Source organism: Dermacentor albipictus, chromosome 9, assembly GCF_038994185.2.
Source record: "Dermacentor albipictus isolate Rhodes 1998 colony chromosome 9, USDA_Dalb.pri_finalv2, whole genome shotgun sequence".
In the NCBI taxonomy this organism is placed as follows: domain Eukaryota; kingdom Metazoa; phylum Arthropoda; class Arachnida; order Ixodida; family Ixodidae; genus Dermacentor; species Dermacentor albipictus.
In genome coordinates this window covers 131365021-131391297 of record NC_091829.1, presented here as the reverse complement: position 1 = coordinate 131391297, position 26277 = coordinate 131365021, and the positions used below count along the sequence as shown (strand labels likewise).

The following is a 26277-nucleotide window of genomic DNA, read 5'->3' as shown; positions in this document are numbered from 1 at the left end:
TTGAAATATTTTAAAGCATAAATTCCAAAATCTGACCCTACATTGTGTACAAGTGAAAAGTCGGTGTTTTGAGAAAACGAGAAAAAAGGAATACATTCACTTTTAATCAAAAGTACAGAAATAATTTTGCATTATTTTGCAGTGAAAATGGCTAAAAGCCACCAGGAATGTAGTCGCTCTGACCACGGCCACCCAAAATGCGGCAAAAACATCGTTTAGCGCCGTTCGCCGATTCCCGGTGGCTTTGCATCGCGCGCGCGGCAAGGTTGTCGTTCACACGGGTCGAGCTCCATGCCGACGCGATATCGCCGCAACACGCGCACGTGATAACGATCTTTATGGCGAGGCCAGATTACCGTTCGCTTTTGCCTACTGCGACGCTGTTGCCGCACACCTTGCACTTGACGACATCAGTCCATTCACGGAGTCCTACTGAGAGCCTGCCTCGGCGTCGACTGGCGCGGCTGCATGCCGTCGGGGCGAGTGAGCAAATCCAACACCCGCTTTGTTGCTGGCGTCGACGCAAGAACTCGAAGTTTTTTCGAGCATTCATCTCCCTCTGCAACAAATCCGCACGCTGCAACATTGCAGCGTCACGCCGAACGCAGCTGCTGTCCGTAACGATTTCACTCATTTGTGAGCTGGCTAGGCCTACTTCGGCATCGTCCGCGGTTTCGGCATCATTTGCGGTTGGCGGCGAGCCACTCTCGATGCTTTCAGAAGGAATGGAGCACTTTTGAAAGTTATAAGCTGATCGCTTCTTCTTTTTGCCGAACTTGTGCCTCGTGGCGAACTTTCCCGGTGGATCGGACATCGTTGGGCATTTGCCCACAAACCTACGAGACGCGCAGTCGCGTCGCCTGCGGAGTGGAGCAGACGATGGGAACCTTGCGCAGCCAACCACAGCACGCGTTTTTGGTCACGTGCGCTAGTCAACGAATCGCATCGCGCGTTCGGGCTTTTTTCTCCCCGGATTGCAACGTCACTGGCGTACCGATGGAGTCACTTCTGGCGGGAAATTAAAGAAGGAAGGCTCCTCTTTCCAACGAGACCAAGATGGCTGCGATCGCGCGCGTAGAAAAAGAGTTACGCGCCGCGATAAAAAGGGCTGTTTTTGCGCGGAATTCAGCTCACAGTGATGTTATAAATTGATATCGCGGACGAAATATTCTTCCCGGAGATTCGAAACTTGGTGAATTAAAGGAATATTAGCTGTAGATATCGAAAATTTCGTTCTCAAAAAATCGATTTTTTCGCGATTTTTTTCGCCGCCAAGAGCCGTGTCCCCCCTTAAAAGAGCTACGGATGATTACAAGTTACCCTCATTGTTATTCTTGCTTCTACTCCAACTCGTTCACTGAGCGATCGGGGCTAAGCTCTGCCTTTGCTAGCTCTGCATTCTGTCTTGGAGCCAGCGCACGAAGCCTCTCCAACCTCCCTACTGGCCACCTGGCCGTTGATACCCAGCAGCAAGCAAGATCCAAGCAGCATGCATTGCAAGTGTTCTGCTGCAGTGCCAAGCACATCTGGTATTTGGTCACCGGAGCCGAGCTAGGCATTCTGACGGAGTGGCGGAGGCGTAAGTAGGAATGGCCTGCAGCCACCTAGTGGTGCAGTGCGCAGCCAGCCAGACACAGAGCTAATATTGTTGTCACCAAGTGTAAAACATTTTAAGCATATTGTAACGATGTTGAGGAACGCAGGTTATAACAAAACAACAATATTTATTAAGGGCGAACCTGTGCCCACAACTAAAAGTCACTGCGGCCGTGAAGAAATCCCTGGCAGTCGCGTTCTAAAACTGACCTCGAACAGTCTTCTTTCTTCTAGCGGGATACCTCGTGCACGTGGCGCATGTGAGCCGGGTCCAACCAGCTACCAGTGCCACGAAGATCGCTGCCTGTTGTTGCTGAACACCACCACGCTATGGCGCGCCCAGCGTCCAATACGGAGGACGTGCAACTTCAATGTGACCAAATTGTCGCTGCATTATCCCCCTCCTTACCGCATCGGCAATTACCAATTACCATTGGCATGCGCAATTACCGTGACGAACAACGAAGGGAATGAGCTAGTCGCTGCCACCATACCGGCCAGAAATCCAGAAACGGCGGAGGAAGTGGCCATCGTTTTCGGCATCGCCACATGCAAAGACACAGCAATCATCTTGAGCGACTCGCAAACAACATGTAGAAACCTATGAAAAGGCCGAATTTCTGCCACAGCAGTGAAGATTCTAAAAGAAATAACAAGACGCCATGAACTACCCGAAATATACGTTGCATGGACCCCAGGCCACGAACACCTGGCAGGAAACAAAGCAGCACATGCTGTCGCCCGAGAGCGTACCAGCCGGGATTTCCTGCCGCACGATCTCCGGGAAGCGACGAGGGTGGAGGACATTCCCATCAACTACGCTGCAATATTCCAACATTACTGACTGGAAAGAAGACAATATCCTCTACCACAGCCAAAATTAAGCAAGGAAGAAGCCACCGCCCTCTGCAGACTACAAACGGATGCATATGCCCATGGAATTATCAAGCACCCGATGCACCCTACCCAATTCTCATGCCTATGCCGATATTGTGATGTACCAAACACCCTCCAACACATGGTGTTGGTGTGCCCACACCGGGAGAAAAACAGTCGAGATGATGCCTCGGAACCGCTACAAGCGACCGAAGAAACGTGAGAGGCAATGTTAAAGGCACAGAGCCTGGAAAATCAGCGAAGTGTGGTGGACCGGGCCCAGGCTGCGGCATTAGCCAACGGCTTTCTGGACTACGAGAGCCACCCACCTAGAGCGAAGAAAGGACACTTTCTCGCTGTTTCTGACAATAAACGTTCATTCCTCCTCCTCATGACCTCTCGTGGTAGGGTTTCATGCGGACGTGGAGTTGCGCTGTCTTGGGCTCTCGTGTCCAGCGGATTTCAATTCGTAAGTGACGTCTCTTATATGACGAAATATTTCGCAAGGGCCGAAGTATTGGCAGAGAAGCTTGTCAGACAGTCCACGGCCTCTCACTGGGGTCCATACCCAACACTTGTCACGTGGCTGATAATGAGCTTCGCTACGTCACTGGTTGTACCGGCTGGAGTCGATGCGTTGTTGGCGGCGTATTCGATATTTTGCCATCTGTCGTGCCTCTTCGGCTCATTGCAAGAAATCATCTAGGTCAGATGAGTTATTGTTTTCTTCATCTAACAGTAATATAGCATCCAAAGTTGTCGCTACTGCTCGGCTGAATACAAGTTGTTACTCTTGTTGTTTCTTGAAAGGCTGTATATATGCGAAGGTGACGTACGGCAAATTTTATCCCATAGCCTTTGTTCAACGTCGACATACATTGAAAGCATGTCAGCCAGTGTTCTGTTGAGGCATTCAGTTAAGGGGGGACGTGGCAATTAAAAAAAAAAAAATTATATATGGGAATAAATTGACGAAATTTGGTATGTAGGTGTGATTTGTTATGCTGATATCATAACTAAAATCAGTTTTGAGCTACAGTGGAATCTCGATGATACGAATCTCACGGGGTCACGAAAAATATTTGTATTAACCGAAATTCGTATCATCAAAACAATTAAAACTAGTTAAATTAAAGAGTCAGAGGTGAACTCACTCAGGCACGCGTACGTAAAAAGCATTTATTTCTTGAAAATAAGTCTATAATGTCCTTCTGCTTCTTTTTCTTTGTCAGGTCACTTAGCAGACCTTGTCCAAATCCATAAAAACGCGTGCACGTGTCGTCGCTGATTTCAACCGCGGCAATAACACGCCTCAGAACTTAGAGCGCGTGCAGCGTTTCAGCCGCCGGTGGTGGTCCTTCGCCGTCGCCCACGTCTAACAAAGAACGCGGCCCAAAGCACAGCAGCTACTCCGTCCGATTTCATGCGGAAAAGGAGGAAAAGCACAAAAGCAACAAAAGCGCCACCGCTTCAAACTCTTCGCGCCCAGTCGCGGCCTCCGCGCTGTCCGGCGCCGTGTCCACGCCTCCGCACTGAAAGAAAAAGGGAGAAATCGCGTGACTGTGCACTGTTCTCTTTCGCGGCCGTCAGTGGGGCTCACGCTCGCGCTCGCGTCCGTCCGTGCGCTGGAAACGTGCCAACTGTGGCCTCTCTTCCGCTCAGCGGAGCAACCTCCTCCCTTCCTTAGCAACCAGCGCGCCGGTGGGGGGCGCAGCTGCGCATAGCAACCATGACGTCGCACAGTAGCGGTAGAACGAGCGCGCGTCGGCGGTCGCAGCTGCACTTCCGCTCCTTCGCCAGACGTCTCGTTGCAGTCGAGTGGGTGTGACGCATGGCTCCGAAGCGGCTTAGTGATTGCGCGCCAAGCGGTTCGGGGAAGCGGTAGCAGACGCCGGATTCCCCCAACACCAAACGCCAGAAGAACAAGGAGCGAATGCGCGTGAGACGACTGAACATGTCACCAGATGCGAAAGCAAGGGAGGCAGAACGGAAACGCCAACAACGACTGATTAGATCTCCGGGTATCGGAAGCAGAGATTCAGAACGAAAGCGGCAGCAGCGACAGGCGATATCGCCCAACACCAAAGCCAGGGAAGCGGAGCGCAGACGGCAGCAGCGTCTGGCTTGCGCCAAGCACACTTTAGAATTTCCAAAGTGTCTTCGGTAATTTTCGTATCAATTGACGCGGGTCGAAAATTGATTCGTAACAACCGTTCTCTAGCACGTTGCAAAGTAATGAGGCTTGGCCGGGACCACAGAAAAATTCATATCATCCAGAAATTCGTATTAGCCGTGATCGTATCATCGAGATTCCACTGTATCTATTATAGTTCTTTAGTTAGAACACTTCAGATCCTCTAGTGGTCATGCCCCAAATTAAATAATTAATTACACATAACTTTGTCAAGATTTTCATACCAGCATGTTCAAGAAAGCCCATTATGTGCAATAAAGCCATTGGTTTATTTTTTAAATGCCAAAATAAGCACAAAACCTTTTTTTGAACTTTTCTGTGCATGTTGTCTTACTAATGACCTTTGCAAAACACTCATTGTAAATTTTTTTATGAGGTGCAGATGAAAATAGACAGCTTTATTGCACTCATCAATGTTTCACGATCTAAGTGCAAAAGACAGAATGATTCTGTCTTCATTCGTTGTGAAATTGCACTGGGATTACTGAAAGCAACTGCACAAAAAGTGAAAGCTGAGAAAACGGGGCTCAAAGTTTTATTTGCTGGAAACATCAAAATATTTACCGTATTTACTCGCGTAATGAACCCACCTTTTTTCCAGATAAGTTGACATAAATTTGGGGGGAGGGTTCATTACGCGGGGAAAAAAAATTTAGATATTTTTTAGGTCGAAATTTCATGTCACAATGAAGATAGGAAAATCGCAATCCCAACCTTACCTTTATAGTAAAAACACGTACGCGATGAATGTGAATTAAAAATTCATTTTTGTTTTCATGCTGCTGGCTGCTTATGGTCTGTCTCACTCGGGCTCGCTATCTGAATCCACGCTTCCACTCATATCGCTTGCGACTTCGTCGGCGTCGTCGTCTTCCCACAGCGCGTCGTCTTCACTGCCGTCGAGGCTGTTGGAGATGCCAGTCTTTTTGAAGCTGCGGACGACCATCTCGCTGGGAATCACACTCCATGCTTCTAGAATCCATCGACAGAGCATGTCGATGGTGGGCCTTCTAATCTTACCTGCGGGAGTCAGGTCGTGGTCTCCCGCGGCCATCCACTCTGTATAGAGCCGGCGCACGTTGTCCTTAAAGGGCTTATTAATGGAAACATCAAGGGGCTGCAGCACTGATGTCAAGCCACCTGGGATGATAGCGAGGTCCGTGCGTAACTCGCTCATTCGGCAGCGGACATTTTTTTCCAGATGGCCGCGGAAGCTGTCCATAACAAGCAGCGATGGCAGGAGAAGAGCCCCGGGCCGCCGTCCCCAGACTGTTTTCAGCCAGTCGGACACCAGCTCGGCCGACATCCACCCTTTCTCCTGGGCGCGAATGTGGATACCGGCAGGAAGAGTTCCCTTTGGCAGAGTCTTTCTTTTGAAGACGACGAACGGCGGCAGCTTCCTGCCGTCCGCTGTTACAGCTAACATCACGGTGCACCGCTGCTTCTCGGCGCCCGTCGTCTTAACCTGCACACTTTTCGCACCTTTCATATCGACAGTGCTGTTTCTTGGCATGTCAAAGTTTATAGGCGTCTGGTCCGCGTTCCCGATTTGCGACAGCAGGAACTTTTTGTCCTCACGGATCCGAATGACAAAGCGGTGGAAATCACGCACTTTGTCCCCACAGTCTGCCGGCAGCCGCTGGCATAGCGTAGTACGCCTTCTGAGGCACAACACGTTCCGGCGCATGAAACGAGTCGTCCAACCACTGCTCGCCTTAAATTCACTCGCGGCAATGCCGTGACTTCTTGCAGTGGCCCGCGCGTGATTCTGTATCAGCTCGTGGGATACGGCACATCCTTCGTTGCGGAGCCTCTTCACATAGCTCAGAACTTCTTCCTCGACGCGAGGAAAGTTGCCCTGCTTCGGCCCGCGAAAGGCCCGGCGATCTTTCTTCGTCGCTCTGAGTTCCTCTTGTTGATTCCTCCAGTAGCGCACACGCACAGGGTCTACACTAAAATGCCGTCCAGCCGCGCGATTGCCATGCTCCAAAGCATGCTCCACGACTTTGAGCTTAAAACCGGCCGTGTAGCTAGCGTAACGCCCCATCGTACAACGCGTAGAAAATGCTCAGCACGCACGAAATAATGCAAAGGTCGTAGCGAAGCACTTAAACAGCAACAAAATAGGACTGGCGAAATGGCGACCGACGCTGTCCAAGTGCGTTGTCTTTACTTCGTTCTGCCGCCGCCGCGCATGCATGGCGCTATAAGCAGAGGTTTGCTTTGCATTTAATAGATGGCACTCGGCAACCTGCATCATCATCATCATCATTGTAAAAAAAAAAGAATCTAGAGAAGTTTGACAAATTGGTTCGAGAAATACAAAGAAAATAGCCGAGCGTGGTGGAAACTGCCGTCACCCCATTTCAAAGAGGACGCCCCAGTAAAACCCTTTGCGCATCCACCAACGAATCATGCAAGGTCAATGAACGATCAATGAAAGCGTGCAGTCGACGCCCGCGTCACCCGCGTTCGCGTCGCCGGTGTTCAGCATCGTTGGCTTCAAATGATGTTTATTTTATCACTGCGCGATCAGACAATTTTATGATCGTCGACAGTCGACAGCGCCGGCCAATTGAGCTGAGATAACGCGAACATGCTGAACACCGACCCTGCGGGCGGGTGCGCGTTATTTACGCGACGTAAAAAAAAAAAAAAAATTCAATTTTCGACGACAAAAGTGGGGGGTGGGTTCATTACGCGAGTGGGTTCATTACGCGAGTAAATACGGTACTTTGAGCACCTAAAACCTGCCTGAAATGTAGTCCTTTGACAGTGAGGGCACATTTCCTTTACATTCTGAGATAATTTTTCGCTTCTTTACAGCAGTTTTATGTGCGTTTGTTGCCTTTTTGATACGCCGTGCATCCTTTTCAGCAGCCCGCCGCAGTGAACACGATCCTGGACTGTATCCTAGTTGCGACGTAATTGTTTGCAGTGCTCTTTCACAGCCACCATTGAAACGGCAAACTGCATCTGCCACAGCACTTCCAACACTCAGGAGTGAAGCAAACTGATTTTTTGATTGGAGTGACCAAATGACATTGTTCAGTGACTCCATGGAATTCTGCGTTTTGCCTTGCTGGCATCTTTCAAGGAGTTCTCTTGCAGATAGACGTTTATATATAGGCAGGTGTGCTGCTCGAACATGTGCAGGAAGCTGCAGCTTGTGTGCAGGGGCTGGTTGACCTGAGGCCACCGCAGAATTAAAATTGCACCAAGAGTTCACGTCAGTGGGACAGTGCTCGTGATGCGGCTCTTCATCGGTGAATGTTATATGGTGAAATGTAGCCATGATGGCCTTTTCCATAGCAGGCACATCATTTGAGTTACTTTTTATGGCTAAGTCATAATAGTTTGTGAGTTTTTTAATTAAACGCTGCGTTAGGCGGCCCTTTTCAGTCATGCTGAGGTCACTGTCCTTGCTCTTGTTTTCTCAGCAAGGTTGCGCAAAGCAGTTCCCATTCTTTTTTCACGTGATTCACACACTCTTGTTTGTGTATGGGTATGAAACCATACACCTTCTCTTCACTGAGGGCAATATTTTCACACACTCTTGTTTGTGTATGGGTATGAAACCATACACCTTCTCTTCACTGAGGGCAATATGTTCACACACTCTTGTTTGTGTATGGGTATGAAACCATACACCTTCGCTTCACTGAGGGCAATATAAGTGGCTATCCCCATCACAAAGGGCCTTTGTGTAACGGAGCTGGTGTTTCTGAAGAGACCGCTGAAACATGGTTTTTGCCGCAGCTGAATCCGCAGCTGAATATTTGATGCAACGTCTGCTCTCGCTGATGTCACATTGCCGTCGCGACCACGCGCGGGTGCGCCTTCATCATGGCTCGCGGGCGCGTCGCCTCCGCAGCCCCCGGTCGTGTTGTCATCAGCGCACGTGGTCGCGTTATCACCACCGCACCCGGTCGCGTCATCAACACAGCCCATGGTCACGTTGTCACCAGTGCACGCGGTTGCGGCGTCAGCACTGCACGCAGACACGCTTTCCCGATCACCCATGTGCGCCGGTCGCACCTCGTCGACACGGGCAGCGGCATCCGCTTCTGTGGGTAGTTTTCGCCTTCTGTTCCACGCCTTTCGTCGTTTTCCGTACGCGCGGGCCGTTCGGAACTTGGCTCCTTTGGGGCTCATCACGGAACACGCGCGTTCGGGTAGTTTGGCTGCCACGATGGTCAAGCACAATGAACGGTACGCGCAAGGCGCTGCTGCGCCAGTGCGCGCGTATGTGTTTTGCGGGCAATTCAAATGTACAACAGCCAATAGGAGCGCCCCATGTTCCCCAAGTGACTACTGCGCCCAATCACGGTGCCGCTTTTACCTCTTTTTCGCTCGCGTTTGCTGGTGTTATTTTTCAGGGGAGAAATACGGCGCTGCGGCTATCTTGAGCCCCCGATCTCTCCTCTTTACAATGGTGCCAAGATGGCGGCGCTGCGTCATCAGATAGCTGGGCTATCCACAGTGCGACGGCACCTTCCGAGGCCCGATTTTTTTCGAAATTTTTGATAATGGCACTCTAGGAAAGTGCTGTTTTCTCTATTTCTACCGCGTATTTTGTTATAATATTTCACCACGAAGTAAAAGAAGGTCCGAGGATCGCGGAAAAAATAAATAAATCGGAAAATCGGAAATTTTGACAATTTCGACCACTTCAATTACCGCGTCCCCCCTTAAACCGTTTGTCTGAAGGTGGTACGCTGTAGTTCTCCTGTGATCAGTACGTGTCATTTGCAACAAGCATTTCATTAGGTACGCAGTAAAGGCTGTTCCATGATCGATAATAACAACTGCGGGAGCGCCATGCCTGAGCACGATATTGTGGACAAAGAATTTTGCAACTTCGACAGCCGTTGCACTGTACAGAGAATCAGTTTCTGCGTAACGGGTCAGATAGTCCGTGGCCACAATTATCGACTTTTTGCCTAAAGATGATGTTGGGAAGGGTCCAAGGAGGCCCATACCGACTTGTTTTGCTTCTTTCTTCTCACATCTTTTTTCTCGCATCTTTCTTCTCTTTCTTAAAAAATTTCTTCTCGTATGGCTGTGGGTACGACAAGTAAAAACTTTGTCTCGCTGTTCTCGAAGTTTCACTTGTAAAGGACACTGCCTAGCAGACAGAACGAAGATAACCCTCTAGAGAAAATATGTGGGAGTTGAACGTCAAGTCCCTCCAGGCGCTTTGTAAGTGGAATCAGTTCCGGGTCATCTCGTTGTTGAGCGATTTGTGATGCGTGAACAATGCCAAGGAACCGGAAATCCTCTTCTTGTGACACAGTTGTCTCGACAGGTGCGCGTGACAAGCAGTCGGCATCGCCGTGTTTCCTCCCGGAACGGTATATGACAGTAATGCCATACTTTTGAAGCCTAAGGCTCTGTCTTGCTAGTCGTCCCCATGGATCCTTGAAATTCGCCAACCAGCAAAGCGAATGGTGATCACTGACTGCTCTGAATGGTCTACCGTAGAGGTTGGGTCGAAATTTGCATATTGCCCAAATTACTGCAAGACACACTTTCATGGTTGCTGAGTAGTTTGCCTCAGCTTTCGAAAGTTACAGCTGGCATAAGCTATTACGTTCTCCTGGCCATTCTTCCACTGCACTAGTATGGCACCGAGGCCGATGTTATTCGCATCGTTATGAACTTCAGTGTCGGCTGTCTCATCAAAATGGGCAAGGATTGGAGAAGCTTGCAGGCGTTTCCATAACTTGTCAAAGGCGTCTTGTTCGCTTTTCCACATGAAAGGTTCCTCTTCTCTTCTTAGTATTGTAAGGGGCTCAGCAATATTTGAAGGTTTTCCACAAATCTTCTGTAGTATGCGCATAAACCCCAAAAAACGTCACACTGACTTTTTGTCTGTGGGTGTCGGGAACGTCGCAACAATCACTGTCTTTTCGGGATCTGGCCGAACGCCTTCAGCACTGATGAAGTGTCCGAGAAACCGAAGTTCATCGCAGCCGAATTGACATTTTCCAGGATTAATTGTCAAGTCTGCTGCGTGAATAGCTAGTTGCAGGTGCTCTAGATGTTAGTCAAATGTTGCGGAAAATACGACCACATCATCCAAATACGCTAAGCACGACTGCCATTTCAGTCCTGCGAGCACAGTGTCCATCATTTGCTGGAACGTTGCAGGCGCGGAACAGAGACCGAATGGAAGCAAATACTCTGTTGACCCTGCTTACATGTGGTAACCTACCGGAAATTGAAGTTGATGGTGTTCTTGTTAAGCTGGAACCGCATGGCGCGTTTTCCGCAAGCGAAAAACGTGAGGCACGGCGAACGCCCGCGTTGCCGCTGACGCGCGAGCACCCTCACGAAAAAGGGAGCGGCGCTTTCGCGCCGCGTTTTCCGGGTTGCCAGACAACGTAACTCCCAACGACATGAATTGTCTCTGTTATTCCACATATAATATGCCCTTAAACTTACAGAACACTACAATGAAAATAATCTTGGTGTAACTAGAATGCGACATTTTTGTCCGAAGTGTACCGTATTTACACGATTGTAATCAACCCCCTTTTTTAAATTTGAAAGTCTGAAGTTGGGGGGTCGACTTGCAATCGAAACCAAAACATGGCCCCACCAAAAAAAGCAATACCAACGGGAGCTACAATGTAGTTACAATTTTATGTTTGCTCTATGGCCCTACCCGTATCTTTTCGCTATCCCGCGTGTTTGTTCGTGTTTCGGAAGGGTTTTTCAACATTTTTGAGAGTCCTACAGTGCATGCAACACTGATGAGGGGGGGGGGGGTGTCGATAGTTGATGGAAGCGCCTCTATTCCCATTTGCGGCGGCACCCTCAGAACGGCGGCGCTTGCGGGCAGTATCAGTAGTTCATGGAAGAGCAGACACTGCTCGCGGGTTTCTCTATTAAAGGCATTGGTATTCAAGTTGGTTTGACCAACTTTTTGACGCGTTCCACTTGACTGCCGATTACGTGCTACTACTTTGCTTCCCCAGTCGTCACGAGTGCTCCAGGCCTACTAATCGTTAGGCACTCGTTCACAGCAGCGTTCAAGAGGGCTGCCATCGTTTACGTCGAAGAAACAAATCACTGCGCAGCGGGCCGCAATTTCGATCTTTCTAAACGGGTGGTGCGAGAGTGGCGACTGCAGCGAAGTGAAATTTTCACCCTGTGATACAAGTGAGAAATTTCCCACGTGCCAAAGTCTGGACGCTTTCTGGAGCTGTAGGCTAAGCTTGCACGAGGGTTGCAATGTGGGCTTGTTGGTAATGCATCTTCAAAGGGAGTATGGTAGCGCGATTCATAGACGGGACATAGCGCTGTGTGTGTCCCTTTGTGTCTTCTTTTGTCCCGTCTTTGAATCGCGCTACCATACTCCCCTTGACTAAGCTTGCAGCTTACGTCGCTGAAATGCGTGATCGGTCCCTGTCATTGAAGTGCGACGTGGTCATGAAACAAGCCCAGACCTTCGCATTAATTTTAAGGTTCTGCTTTGCCGCAAGAACAACGAGTGGCTGGCAGCAGAAGACTGCAAAATTACGCCAACCGGACCTGTCAAAAGAGCCTCCCTGACGGCTGCGTGTGGATGGGTGCATTTGGCGTGGGCTGCTGTTCTGCAAGATGTCCTGGTGCGGTCGTTTGCCAAATTTGAAATTTCGCTGGACCATGACGCGCTGTGAGATCACAGCAACGATGATGATGGCAACACTAGTAAAGGCGAGTAGTCCAGTGACCATGTCAGCTACTAATAAATTCTCGTTATCGAATGTGCCCTCGGGTATGCTCCTTTTTTTTTTTTTTTTACTGTCACGCGATATGGGGGGGTCGACTTACATTCGAGTCGATCTACAATCGTGTAAATACGGTACTTATCAAGCTTAATTTCAAGCAGCAACATTGTGTGCGAAACTGCGACTGTACCTTCCGCATGCTGAGAGGCCGCTGCTTGTTTACAACTTCCCATTGAAAATAGTGTCGGCCGCATTCTACCGAGCAGAAGAGGCGATTGCTACTATTAAGGGGGGATGCAGGTTTTGCATTGTGAAAAATTGCCAAAAAATCGATTTTTTTTAATGTCGCATTTGCAGTTTCTATAACCCTTTTTCTATCTGATACCTAAATATCGTCACTGTAAACCACTTAGAAGTGCTCTAAAAAAATTCTTTTGACAGCCAAGGTTACGACCAATCTCGCGGAAATCAAGAATATCTTCGGAACGGCGCGATCGAGCGCCGCCATCTTGGTCTCGATGGAAAGCGCATTTCTCCATCTTCAAATTTCCATTTCAGCGACCTCCTCCATACAGAAACAGGCGAACAAAAAGCAAATGATTAAAGCTCGTGCCGGAGTCTGCGATTGGCCGCACCCGCCACATGACCCCAGTGCGGTTTGTGATTGGTCCGGCGCTAGCGTCGTCTGCTCGGCTTTTTGCACCTCGCGAGTTTGGACGTCTCCACTCGCCGTAATCGCAATGTGTCAAAGCTGGCACTACACGGACATCGCAGTAGCGTGACCGATCCCTACGCTTGTGGACGTTTCAGACTCGTGGCTAAGCATTCCAAGCATCGGTGATGCGAACTTCGCGACCAAAATTCACGCGCATAATCCTTGGACATGCGGCTAAGCCTTTCAGGACTCGGTTTTTCGGAATTTGTGACACCGCACATGGCGCACGCAATCTTCGGACACGCGGCTAAACATTTTGCGCCTAGGGAGGCTCCGACTCGGCGATCATGCACATCACGCGTGGACTTTTCGGACCCTCACCTAGGCATATTGTACATCGGCGCCTCCAGCTGGGCAAATAAGCGCATCGACTGTCGACTCCTCGAGCCCACGGCTAGGAATTTCACGGGTCGACACGTCGGACTGTGCAAATAAGCGCATCGAGGGTCGACTCCTCGAGCCCGCGACTATGCATTTAGCGCATCAGCACCTCGGACTGCACGAATAAGCGCATTGAGGGTCGACTCCTCGAGCCCACAACTAGGCATTTCACGTGTCGGCACCTCGGACTGCGCAAGTGTGATAGGAGGATGTCGGCCCAGGCCTCAAGCACACAGGGATGGCACAATGAACACAGAGAGGCTTTAAGGGGGGAGGCTACACTTGAAATACAACTTTTTTTATTTGTGGACAGATCTGAACGAAATTTTCACACATTGTGTATTTTAATATGCAGATTCTAAATATATAATTAATTTTGCCACAGGATAAGTAGTTTCTGATATACTCTAAAAGCATTGTATAAGCTGAGTCCTTTGTTTGGAGGAAAATTAGCATCTAAACAAAAAAACCCTAACACAGTAATTTGAGTATAAAGTCTATCTAGGGTGTTCAGGGAGTGCCATAAGGTATTATTCAATGTTCTAGGCTAATCTGAGCAAGAGTTAGAGCTCATCAAAGTTGTGAGAAAAAACTGCCATCTTGACATGTCAAGCATGTGACCCATTTCAAAAACTTTTTGAGAAGAGTGCTGCTTTGAAAAGGTGCATATTGCTTACTGCATACATTTATCTTTCTGACAAAAAAAAATTGTGTTGATAGCTGAAATAGGACAGAAGCTATTTTACCTCCAAAATTGGAAGTCTGTCGGAATTGTTGTTTTGAGAAATCAAGGAAAAACATTCTGCAACATCTTTATTGAGAACATACCAATAAAATCTCAAGGAAATTTACCAGGGGCATAATCTGGATACATCCTATCTTTTTACCGCTTTTTGGCCAGCTTCCTTGCGCTCAAAACAGGCTTCTTGCTTCTTGCTGGAGTTAGCACTTCGATATGCTTCGACGGTCTGGCGCTCCGGACGTTTTCCGGCGCTTGCTGCGCGCTCGCTACTTTCTTCAGTCGTGAAGGAAACAGTGCCCGCACGATCTGTGCCAACATGTGTGGCGTGGGCGGACGAAGTGTTGACGCTAGACGCGCCAGTTTGCACCTCGGAACTCGATCCGGTAGAATGTCCAGGCAGACCAGCAACCGGCAACTCCGCGAGTATGACAGGCCTAGCCGCCTTCCGTCGCGCATTGCACAGCCGCTTTACGCGTAGTAGCCTTGAGACGGCAATCTTTTTCAGCCACCCGGGCAGCGAAATGAGCATCTTATCAAACGCCGCGAAGCAAGCGGCTGAACAAACGTAGACAGCGGCGCGATGAAACCAGAGATAAACGTAGCGAGACGCGAGAGCGGTCAAGCGCGCGCCGACGAGCACCGGACCAATAGGAGCGAGGCGCGCGGGGGTGTGCGCGCTTTGGCCTATCGGCGGCATGGACGCATCCTTCAGAAATGACGCGACAGTGTCGGTTTCCTTTCACCGACGCCATTTTGAACTGGTGCAAAATGCGCACAAAGAAAACAACTTCAAAACAAGTGCAAGATGGCGGCCATCGGCCACCGCGTTCGCAAATGGTGACGGCGCGAAGTTTGAACATTTTTGACCAAATTTTGCTGATTTCGCGTTCACCCTGGCCCCTTTAAGCGCGATTTTTTATTATTTTCCGATTAAATTTAGCTTCTAGATTTCGCGGAGGGATTCTTGAATGTATAAACCTAGCGAAAATGCACTTTTCCGAAAATCGACTTTTTTGTGATTTTTTGCCGTTTCAAGACCCGCGTCCCCCCTTAAGGCAAGCGCTTCTGGGTGCGTGTCTTCGGAGCTTTGTGAAGCCTCGTCCTGAGAATGCCACAAAACACCCTATCGTCCCCTTTTTTTGGTTGCCGACAGCGGCGAGTTGAAAAAGTTCACCCGTTTCTAAGGTGCTGCTGAAAGAAAACGGTGACCTTTCTAGCATGGGCAGTGACGACGTATGCTTCCTGTCGACTTCGGTCAACGACCAGTCTTCAAGCAATACCACAGCCCATTGGAAAAGCCCCCTATACGCCGCCGCTTGGCTAATTTGTATGTGTGGCAAAGGCGACCCCGCGTGCGCCGTACACAGACTTATCTTCGCTTCCCAAATGCTTCCCTTCTCAGCCTTTTTACTGTGAGGCGCCTGCAAGCGGCGATTTTTTATTATTTTCCGATTAAATTTAGCTTTTAGATTTCGCGGAGGGATTCTTGAATGTATAAACCTAGCGATAATGCACTTTTCGAAAATCGACTTTTTTGTGATTTTTTGCCGTTTCAAGACCCGCGTCCCCCCTTAATGAAACGGGGACGGGACTAGGATAACGTACACGATAACACACACACAGTTCCTTTCATAAATGTCTGTCGCGTAAGTATCGTCACGCTCAGCGTCAATGTAGGAAGGCGTCCGATAGCGCGTCGGTATCACACACTCACGGCACAAAGAGGCGCAGAGATGAATCTCGAGCGGCGAGTGGCGCAGGTGCTGGAGGCCGGGGCGGGTGCCCGGCACACGACGAGCCACTCGCGTGACAGCAGGGTCGGGACGTCGGCCCACCACAGGGTAGACCGTTCGGAAGGCTTAGCTGCACCGGAACATGCCGGTGTCGGATGCTCGCCCAGCAGTGGGGCAGGCCGGTTGAAGACCAAGGACAGCCCGGCCTGTTCTGCCAGCACACCCAGGAACACTGGCCTTGGGTAGATGACTGCTCGGCTCGTTCGGAAGGCCAGCCCAGGCAGCTCAGGCAGATCGCATGGCTGCCGTCTCCGCCCAGACACTGGCTTTTTCTTTCTCTTCGTCCGTCGCCGCCGTACAGCAATCACGCGCATTCGGCCGCGACATTCAAACAGTCCAAACTCCTATCACAGCAAGTAAGCGCATCGAGGGTCGATTCCTCGTGCCCGCGACTAGGCAGTTAGTGCGTTGGCACCTCGAACTGCGCGACTAAGCACGTCGTGCGTCGGCTCCCTGTAACTGTGGCTAGGCATTTCGCACATCTGCACTTCGGACCCGCAACCAAGCGTATTGCGCGTTCCCTCTATTATCATGTCACGATAGCTCGTAACAATATCTATCACACCACCCCTTCATAAAGAGAACCTCATCATGAGCTCTGTTTACTAGGCCCCTTGGCCTGGCACAGACACCTGGCTGCAGAAGTGATCGAGGCATCATAAAAAAGTTAAATTCTGGAAAGCACCTAGTAGCTGCATATCCATCAGTCTCTCTGATCCTAAGTTCTACCACCATTGTCGTGTAAAGATGACTTGGGAGGCTGCTGACACTCGGAGCCTTCATTCAGTAACATTGTCAATTCTACCAAAAAAAAAAACCTCACTGATTGTACTGGAGGTTGCTATCAATCGGGCAGCCTGCGTGTACAGGGTGCCTGAATGTACACTGGAACTATATTCATGCCCACACAGAGTTCTGCACGTCACTTGGTTTGAAACCTAGGCACCATGCTCTTTGTAGAGCAGCAGCAGCAAAGAATGCCCTGAAGGGGGGGGGGGGGGGTAAAGCACACCAGACCAGAGGCCACATATACAAGAAGCCCCACATCACAAAACACCCCAAAGACATGAAATTTGGTGCCTTTTAGAGAACCGAAGTAAAGGTGAAACTTTGAGAGCCGGTTTCTCAAAATGGTTTTTCTGCCTTTCTGCTCAGTTTCTGGAGCCGATTCCTTTATTACCGTTTAACATATTGCTACGGGGTAGTATTCCCAATGACGAAGAGCCGAGAAGGAAGAAGACGAAGACGACGTTTGGAAGCTAGCGCGGGCTGTTGCCTCTTGGTCAACTGTGGCGTATTGCCTTGTAAATATACTTGTAAATAGCGTTTCGTCGGTGTCTTCCTACGTAACATATTTGGTGGAGGTGGACGTTCCCTGTACCTCGTCACGGAGCTTCGCAGTGGACGGTACGTCGAGCCTACCTTCATGGCTCCCGGCGACGCCAACCCGACTCCACCGGCTCCGACACCTGCTGCCACTTCGACGACCTACATCACCCTCTCCGCTCCCCGTGATCCTGGCGTATTCTCGGCAAAAGATGGCGAAGACGTTGAGGACTGGATCAGCCTTTACGAACACGTCAGCCGCAATAACCGGTGGGACCCCACTATCATGCTCGCCAACGTCGTCTTTTACCTCGGTGGCACACCTCGAGTTTGGTATCGGACGCACGAAGATGAGCTGACCAGTTGGGATTCGCTTAAGCAAAAGCTTCGAGACTTGTTTGGCAACCCCTACGGTCACCAACTTGCCGCGCAGAAGGCGCTTTCCGGTCGTGTGCAGACGTCAACGGAGCCCTACGTCACGTACATTCAGGACGTCTTGGCTCTATGCCGCAAAGTTGACGCACACATGACTGAGTCCGACAAGGTCTCCCACATCCTCAAAGGCATTGCCGATGACGCCTTCAACTTGCTCGTATTTAACAACGTCGCGACGGTGGATGCAGTTATAAAAGAGTGCCGCCGCCTGGAATTCGCTAAAAGCCGACGTATCGACCAACAGTTTGCCCGTCTGCCCAACACCCCAGCGACATCTTCCTGTGCCGACGCTCCTCGTCCCAACAACACTGGCGATGTTACCAGGATTGTCCGGCGTGAGATCGAGGCCGCCTATCCGGCTGCGTTCGACTCCAGCCCCTCCAATGCACCTGCAGTCACTGTTTCCCTGATCCAGGCAGTTGTCCGCCAGGAGTTCGCCAACATGGGTATTCACTCCATCTGCTCGGCCCATCGCCCTGACCCCTACCCGGCATCTTCGATTCCACCCCGTCCCGCACCTTCTTACCCACCACGTTTCCGCAACCCCTCTGAATGGCGCACTGCAGACGACAAGCCAATTTGTTTTCACTGCCATCGGATTGGGCACATTTCTCGCCACTGCCGCAGTCGCTGGAGTTCCCTGAACCAGTCTACATATACTGCCTACTCTCGCCCCCCAGGTGGCCTTTCTCGTCCCTATGCTGCCCGCTCAGATAATGCCGCCACCGATTCTCCTGCGCCGAACCGCCCCTATTCTCGTTCGCCTTCGCCCCAACGACGACAATCTCGCTCTCCCCAGCCCCGTCGTTCCTATTCGCCGACTCCCTTCGGACGCCGCTCCCAGCCGGAAAACTAGACGATGCAGCGCCTCGAGGTGACGCTGCATTGCTCCCTACGCCGCCAAATCCTCTCCTGACGTTGCCCACTCATCTGAACCTTCTTGACGTACAAGTCGACGGTGTTCCTGTATCAGCTCTCATAGACACTGGGGCGCATTTGTCGGTAATGAGCGCGGATCTTCGTAACCGGCTGAGGAAAATAATCACGCCCGCCACGACGCCTCTTGTCCGTGTCGCCGATGGCGGAACAGCCCCCGTAATTGGTATGTGTGCCGCCCGCGTCTCCTTCGCCGATCGCTCCACTACCGTGCTATTCACAGTCATCGCTCACTGTCCCCACGACATCATCCTCGGCCTCGACTTCCTCTCCGCACATTCTGCTCTCATCGATTGCTCCGCCAGTACTCTCCGCCTCGACCTGCCTGTTCTGGATCCCGCTGAACAACACCTTCCTCGCCTCAGTTCCGTCGACTTCGTTCGCTTGCCACCTTCGGCACTGACTTACGTTGACTTCGTGTCATCCCCTCCAGTGCCCGACGGTCACTACATCGCGGCTCCTATGCAAGACGTCCTCCTTACACACGGGATCACACTACCTCATACTATTTTATCTATTACGGCCAATTGCGTCTGCCTGCCAGTGGTCAATTTTGCCTTGACGACACAAGTGCTGCCACGCGGGATGTCTCTGGCCCATCTTTGCTCATTCGAGGATCACTCTGTAGCATCGCTTTCAGTAGACGACAATTCAACCGATCCTCCTATACCATCGCAGTCGGCACCTTGTACCATCGCCAACTTCCAGAATATGATTGCACCCGACATGCCGTCCGAGCACGCTCGTGCGCTCTACCGCGTTCTGATTTCCTACCAAGATATTTTTGACTTTAACGATCGTCCTTTGGCCCAAACAACAGCTGTTAAACATCGCATTAATACCGGAGATGCCCCTCCTATTCATCGCCGCCCGTATCGAGTATCACCGGCTGAGTGTCAAGTGATTCACACCGAAGTTCGCAAAATGCTTGCCAAGAACATTATTGAACCATCCTGTAGTCCATGGGCGTCACCGGTTGTGCTGGTAAAAAAGAAGGATGGCTCATGGCGCTTTTGCATGGATTATCGGCACCTTAACAGGGTTACCAAAAAGGATGTGTATCCCCTACCTCGGATTGATGACGCCCTTGACTGCCTCCACAGTGCTCGCTATTTCTCCTCTATTGACCTTCGCTCCGGCTATTGGCAGATTGCCGTGGACGATCTCGACCGCGAGAAGACTGCCTTTGTAACACCCGACGGTCTTTATCAATTCAAGGTGATGCCGTTCGGCCTATGTAACGCTCCTGCCACTTTTGAACGCATGATGGACTCCCTTCTTCACGGTTTCAAATGGTCCACGTGCCTGTGCTACTTGGACGACGTTATAGTATTCTCCCCAACATTCGCTACGCACCTCGAGCGCCTCTTAGCAGTCCTGGACGTTTTTCGGCGAGCCGGTCTGCAACTCAACGCATCGAAGTGCCAATTCGGCCGTCGCCAGATTACCGTCCTTGGACATCTCGTTGACGCGAACGGAGTGGAACCGGACCCAGGCAAGATCCATGCTGTTACGCACTTCCCTGTTCCGAAGTGTGTCAAGGATGTGCGCAGCTTCATCGGCCTTTGCTCGTACTTCCGCCGTTTCGTCAAAAATTTCGCGGCCATAGCACGACCACTAACCGAGCTTTTGAAAAAAGACGCCCCTTTCCAGTGGGGCGATAACGAGGCCTCTGCATTCTCGCTTCTCATCGATCTTCTCACAACGCCTCCAGTTCTGGCCCATTTCGATCCTTCTGCGCCTACCGAAGTCCGTACTGATGCCAGCGGTCACGGAATTGGCGCAGTACTGGCACAACGCCAGCGTGGCCACGACCGTGTCATCGCTTACGCCAGCAGGCTCCTCTCGCCCGCGGAGCGCAACTATTCCATCACTGAGCGTGAGTGTCTGGCCCTAGTTTGGGCGGTTGCGAAGTTCCGCCCCTACTTATATGGCCGACCCTTCTCCGTCATCACAGACCATCACGCGCTTTGTTGGTTATGCTCATTGAAAGACCCTTCAGGAAGACTTGGTCGCTGGGCCTTACGCCTCCAAGAATATTCGTTCTTTGTCACCTACAAATCTGGCCGACTACACAAGGACGCTGACTGCCTTTCTCGCTACCCGGTAGACGAGCCTGACGACGCCGACAGTAGTACCACCGACGGCATTTGCTCTGTGTCTGCCTTCGCTAACATCGCCGATGAGCAGTACCGAGACCTATCGCTGCGAGTACTCATCGAGCGTCTGCGCTCTACACCTACCGACGCATCCGTTCGCCGATATGTCCTCCAGGGCGGCATTCTGTACCGAAGGAGCTTCCTCCCTGATGGCCCTGATCTTCTTCTTGTCGTGCCGAAACATCTACGACAGACTGTGCTCTTTCAGATGCATGACGCACCCACTGCAGGACATCTTGGCGTAACCCGCACGTACGACCGCGTCCGCCGCCTCTTCTATTGGCCTGGTCTTGCTCGCTCCGTCCGACGCTATGTTGCTGCCTGTGATCCCTGCCAGCGTCGGAAAATGCCTCAGGTGCTACCTTCAGGTCATCTCCAGCCGATCTCCGTCCCTGTGGAACCGTTTTTTCGTGTTGGATTAGACCTCCTCGGTCCCTTTCCCACGTCATCCTCTGAGAACAAATGGGTAGCCGTCGCAATGATTACGCCACCCGATACGCTATCACGCGGGCTCTACCTACCAGTTGCGCCACTGACGTCGCGGACTTTCTCTTGCGTGATATTATCTTAGTGCATGGTGCCCCGCGACAGCTGCTTACTGACCGTGGTCGTAACTTCCTCTCGAAAGTTATCGCCGACATTGTGCGTTCCTGCTCTATTCAACACAAGCTGACTACCTCATACCATCCTCAAACCAATGGCCTGACAGAGCGCTTAAACCGTACTCTTACCGACATGCTGTCCAAGTACGTTTCGAAGGACCACCACGACTGTGACGTTGCCCTTCCTTACGTCACCTTCGCTTACAATTCTTCCCGGCACGACACCGCCGGATTTTCTCCATTTTATCTACTCTACGGTCGCGAACCGACCTTGCCCCTTGACACGGTACTTCCTCCTGCTGCGACCTCAACAACCGAGTATGCGCGCGACGCCATCGCCCTCGCCGATCATGCCCGCCAGCTTGCCCGTGCTCGACTGACGGACTCGCAAACCACGCAGCAGCGTCAGTACAACGCCCGCCACCGTGACGTACAGTTTTCGCCTGGTGCACTCGTGCTCCTGTGGTCGCCCTGTCGTCACGTTGGACTTTCCGAAAAGCTCCTTTCGCGATACACAGGGCCCTACCGCGTGCTGCGCCAGGTGACGCCTGTGACTTATGAAATTGCTCCTGTGAGCTCAACCTCGTCATCTACTCTGGCGTCTAGTGATGTCGTGCACGTCAGTAGGCTCAAGACCTACTACACTGCTTCAGAGTCCAGCCTTTAGTCGCTCCGGGACGGCGCTTTTGCCGCCGGGGGTAGTGCTACGGGGTAGTATTCCCAATGACGAAGAGCCGAGAAGGAAGAAGACGAAGACGACGTTTGGAAGCTAGCGCGGGCTGTTGCCTCTTGGTCAACTGCGGCGTATTGCCTTGTAAATATACTTGTAAATAGCGTTTCGTCGGTGTCTTCCTACGTAACAATATTTTGACTCCGTTTTTTTTGTCACGTTGCTTGGGCTGCAATGCAGGTCGTGACATTCTCGCTTTCTTATCTTGGCCCTTTGTAAGTTTACGATATGGCTGTCCGTCTACCCCGAAAGTGTGCTTGATGTGAAGGTAACATGAAAAATAGCACACCAAAAAACTCGTGTTGCGAAAAAGAAAGGCAAGAATGTCACGACCTTCAGCACGCATTTAGCTATGAAGTCAGTACTTAACAAGCCTTCTATCACGTTTTTTTATAAAATGCACAGCCTCTACAGAAAGTAACAGGGAGAAAAATTCTGCTCAATAAAATAGAATAAAATGTTCTCAGTATATCGCTCTGAAACTTTTATGGAAACATTAGGGAGACATTTTAAACATTTGTGCCAATTTTCATCAAAATCCATGAAGAAATAAGGAAGATTTTCAAAGCCACGTCTCCCCTTAAGGGGGATGCTGTGGGCATCTGCTATACCATCTATGCTGAGGGTGTCTGCTATAGCTTGGCAAGCCGTGTGATGTTGTTCTTGTAATTGCGGTCCCGTATGTCCCACAGGACGCGACGCTTCTCCACTTCAGTTATTAGGGCCTCGTTGAAGGTTGCTTTGTCCATTTTAGGTGAACACGATGCGCGAACGAAATCCCGGTAGCACGGGCCTTCAGTTCTGCAGAGAAAAAAAAAATATCCGCTGAAGATGTTCCGTCGAGATACGCAGAGAGCAGGGCCATCTGGTGGCAAAACCAGAAACCAAAATGCCACATGACTTACCTGAAGTCTGATTGGTGGACGCGCCGCGTGCCACGTTTCTTTTTTCTACTCCGAGCAGCAGCATGCGGCGGCACAATTTCGTGACGGATCATGCCGGGCACGCATCAAAATGACGTGCGCGTCCCACCATCTGCGCTTCAATTGCGGCTGATATTGCGCCATACGGTTCCACCTTTAGATCTCTCGTTGATACAAGAGCGCAGCTTTCAATTGTCAGCGCTGCTCTTCGCTGAAGGCTGAAAAAGTTTCTGACACCTGCCGTACCGTGCACTGTGTGAGTCGCCGATGGCAGTACTTCACCTGTCCTTGGAATGTGCACAGCACGTGTGACCAATTATACCATTGCTCTGTTTATCGTCCTTGAACACTGTCCGCACGACTTAATTCTCGGCCTCGACTTCCTTGCGAAACACTCTGCCCAAATTGACTGCTCCGCAGGTGTTGCACAGTTGGATCTGCCGCTTCCTGCCGACACAACAACTTGTGCTTCACAGCGCCTATGTTCTGCTGAGTTTTCACGGCTGTCTCCACAGACGGCTACAGATGTTGTCCTGACGCCCTGTCCTCCTGTACCTGATGGCGAGTGCGTCGTGTCGCTGCTTGCGGACGCGTTTTTGTCACGCAATATTGCCGTACTGAGTACCTTAATCCGGATCCGCAAAAACTGCGCTCGCGTGCCCATTCTCAATTTTGGATTTTCTTCGCATGTGCTGCCACACGGTAATTTGAGATTTCTTCTTTGACCTCTGAATAGTTCCTCAGTACCAACGGACCTTTGTCACCCACTTCTCCGTACTCGACGCCTGTGGACAATGTTTCTAAGATGATCACCCCTAACCTTCCTTCCGAGCAAACAACAGCTCTTCGTGACCTCCTGTCATCTTATCGGGACATCTTTGATTTGGACGACCGTCCACTTGGCCAGACATCTGTTGTCACGCATCGCATCAACACCGGTGATGCCAGGCCCATTCATAGGTGGCCATATCGTGTCTCCGCAACAGAAAGGGCCATCATACAGAAAGAGGTAGACAGGATGACGGACAAGGACATCATTGAACCTTCCAGTAGCCCGTGGGCATCACCGGTTGTCTTAGTAAAGAAAAAAGACAACTTGTGGCGCTTCTGCGTTGACTGCCGTCACCTCAACAGGATAACGAAGGATGTTTATCCCCTGCCTCGTATTGATGATGCTCTTGACTGCCTTCACGGATCCCAGTACTTTTCATCAATTGACCTCTGCTCCGGCTACTGACAGATTAGTGTCAATGAGATGGACTGTGAGAAACTGCCTTCGTCACACTGGACGGTCTGTACCAATTTAAAGTAATGTCCTTTGAATTATGCAATGCGCCAGCTACATTCGAGCGCATGATGGACTCTCTTTTGCTCGGCTTGAAGTGATCTACATGCCTCTGTTACCTCGACGATGTGATTGTGTTTTTGCCGAACTTTGAGAGCCTCACAACCATACTCTCCGTGTTCCGCAGGGCTGGCCTGATGTTATTAGGGCTATGATGTTAATGTTGCTTTCACTGCTCCCAATAAGCTAGGTAACATATGCGCTGCCGTACAGAGGAAAAAGGAACAGGTAAAAGGCAAAAAAAGAACAGATATTTGTCTAGTGAAGCACAATAAGAACAACAGTTTTACTGACTGTCGTATGGGTGTGGTTTATAAAATTCCCTTCAGCTGTGGCCAGTTCTACGTAGGGCAAACGGGACGGTGTATCAATCAGAGGCTAATGGAACATAAAATGTCCTTAACCGGTGGATCGCCTTCTAATCTTTCTCTAAATTGCCAAGATTGTAACTGCTTGCCAGAGTTAGATGAATGCGTGATATTGTGCAGACATAAGAATGAAAATACACGTCTTATGGCAGAGGCATGGATATCTATAATGGTGGAAGTGCATGCGTGAGTCAACCTTCAATTACATTACATAAGCAAGAGATTAAGTGCCTTAACAGTTACCTCTCACATACACCCGCACATGTACCCGACTGACACGTGGTGATACCATTCCTGAGCTTCCGCAGATTAGTTTTGTGCATTTTTTCTTTTTTCGCCTTGGTGCTCCCTTCAGTTGATAGCCAGCGTTCGTGTTGTCCATTTCTGTACTCTTGTGTCCTGTCTGCATGCCTCACCTCTTTTTTGCATAATGTATCAGCCAAGGTGGCGAACCATTATGCAGGAATCGCAAGAAATGTTACTGTTTTTCAAGCCACAATATCTCCGGAACAACGCAACTGAGAACTGTCTTCTTGATCTTAAGCACATTTCATAGTCTTCCATTGTACCACTTCAGCTATCTCTTCTAGAAACAAATGGATAAAAAGGAAATGATTGAAGCTGTTCCAGGAGTTAGTGGAGCCCACCACATAACTCTGGTGCGCTTAGATATTAGCCCCTTGCGAGCTCTTGACATTTCGACCACTGTGATCTTGACGAGTGTCGAAACAGGCACGATGCGGACCTCGCAAAAACACAGCCGATCCTTCGATTACTCAGTGTCTCAGACCTGCGGCTAAGCATTCAGAGCATCTGTGATGCATTGCTTCGGACATCGCGACAGAGCACATTGCACGTGCAATCCTTGGGACCTGCAACCGTGCACATTGCACCCGTACTCTTGAACCCATGGCCAAGTACATGTGAGAGCACAATGGGACAGAATGCCACTCACGACTACTTTATTTTTACGGAAAATACGTACGAATATACCCTCGGTATGCGCCTGTGCAACAAGCACACTCGAGCATCAGTTGCGATAAGATAAGGACCTTTCAACAAACTCTTTCTCTGACTTGTACACTGACAAGGACGTTTAACTAACACAGAAGCCACCTTTCTTAATGATATAAAATGCTTCGATTATTTCCCTAGCTTTCGTATTTTTGCTTCTCCTCGTAATCTACCCGTCAGAAAAGTTTCCTCACAAGAATGCGAGGGGCAGTTTCTAATATGCTTTGGTATATTAGGGCCCTCTTTATTTTGCTCAACATTTCGTTCGTGTTTCCTGATCCGCTCATTCACACAGCCTGTCTGTCCTATATGCGGACAACCACAGGCGAGGGAATTTCATAGACTACCCCTATAGCACATTTCATCAGCTGTCTGCAGCCTCTTTCTTTTTCATTCTCCTTTCCCTTATCTATCCATGAGCAAA

General features: G+C 50.3%; 1 protein-coding gene across 4 annotated transcripts in view; it reads left to right on the top strand.

Moving 5' to 3' along the window:
• The window catches only part of LOC139049684 (transcriptional activator Myb-like), a 343827-nt gene that overhangs the window by 217646 nt on the left and 99904 nt on the right, over window positions 1-26277 (top strand). The gene's annotated exons all lie outside the window — the stretch shown is intronic.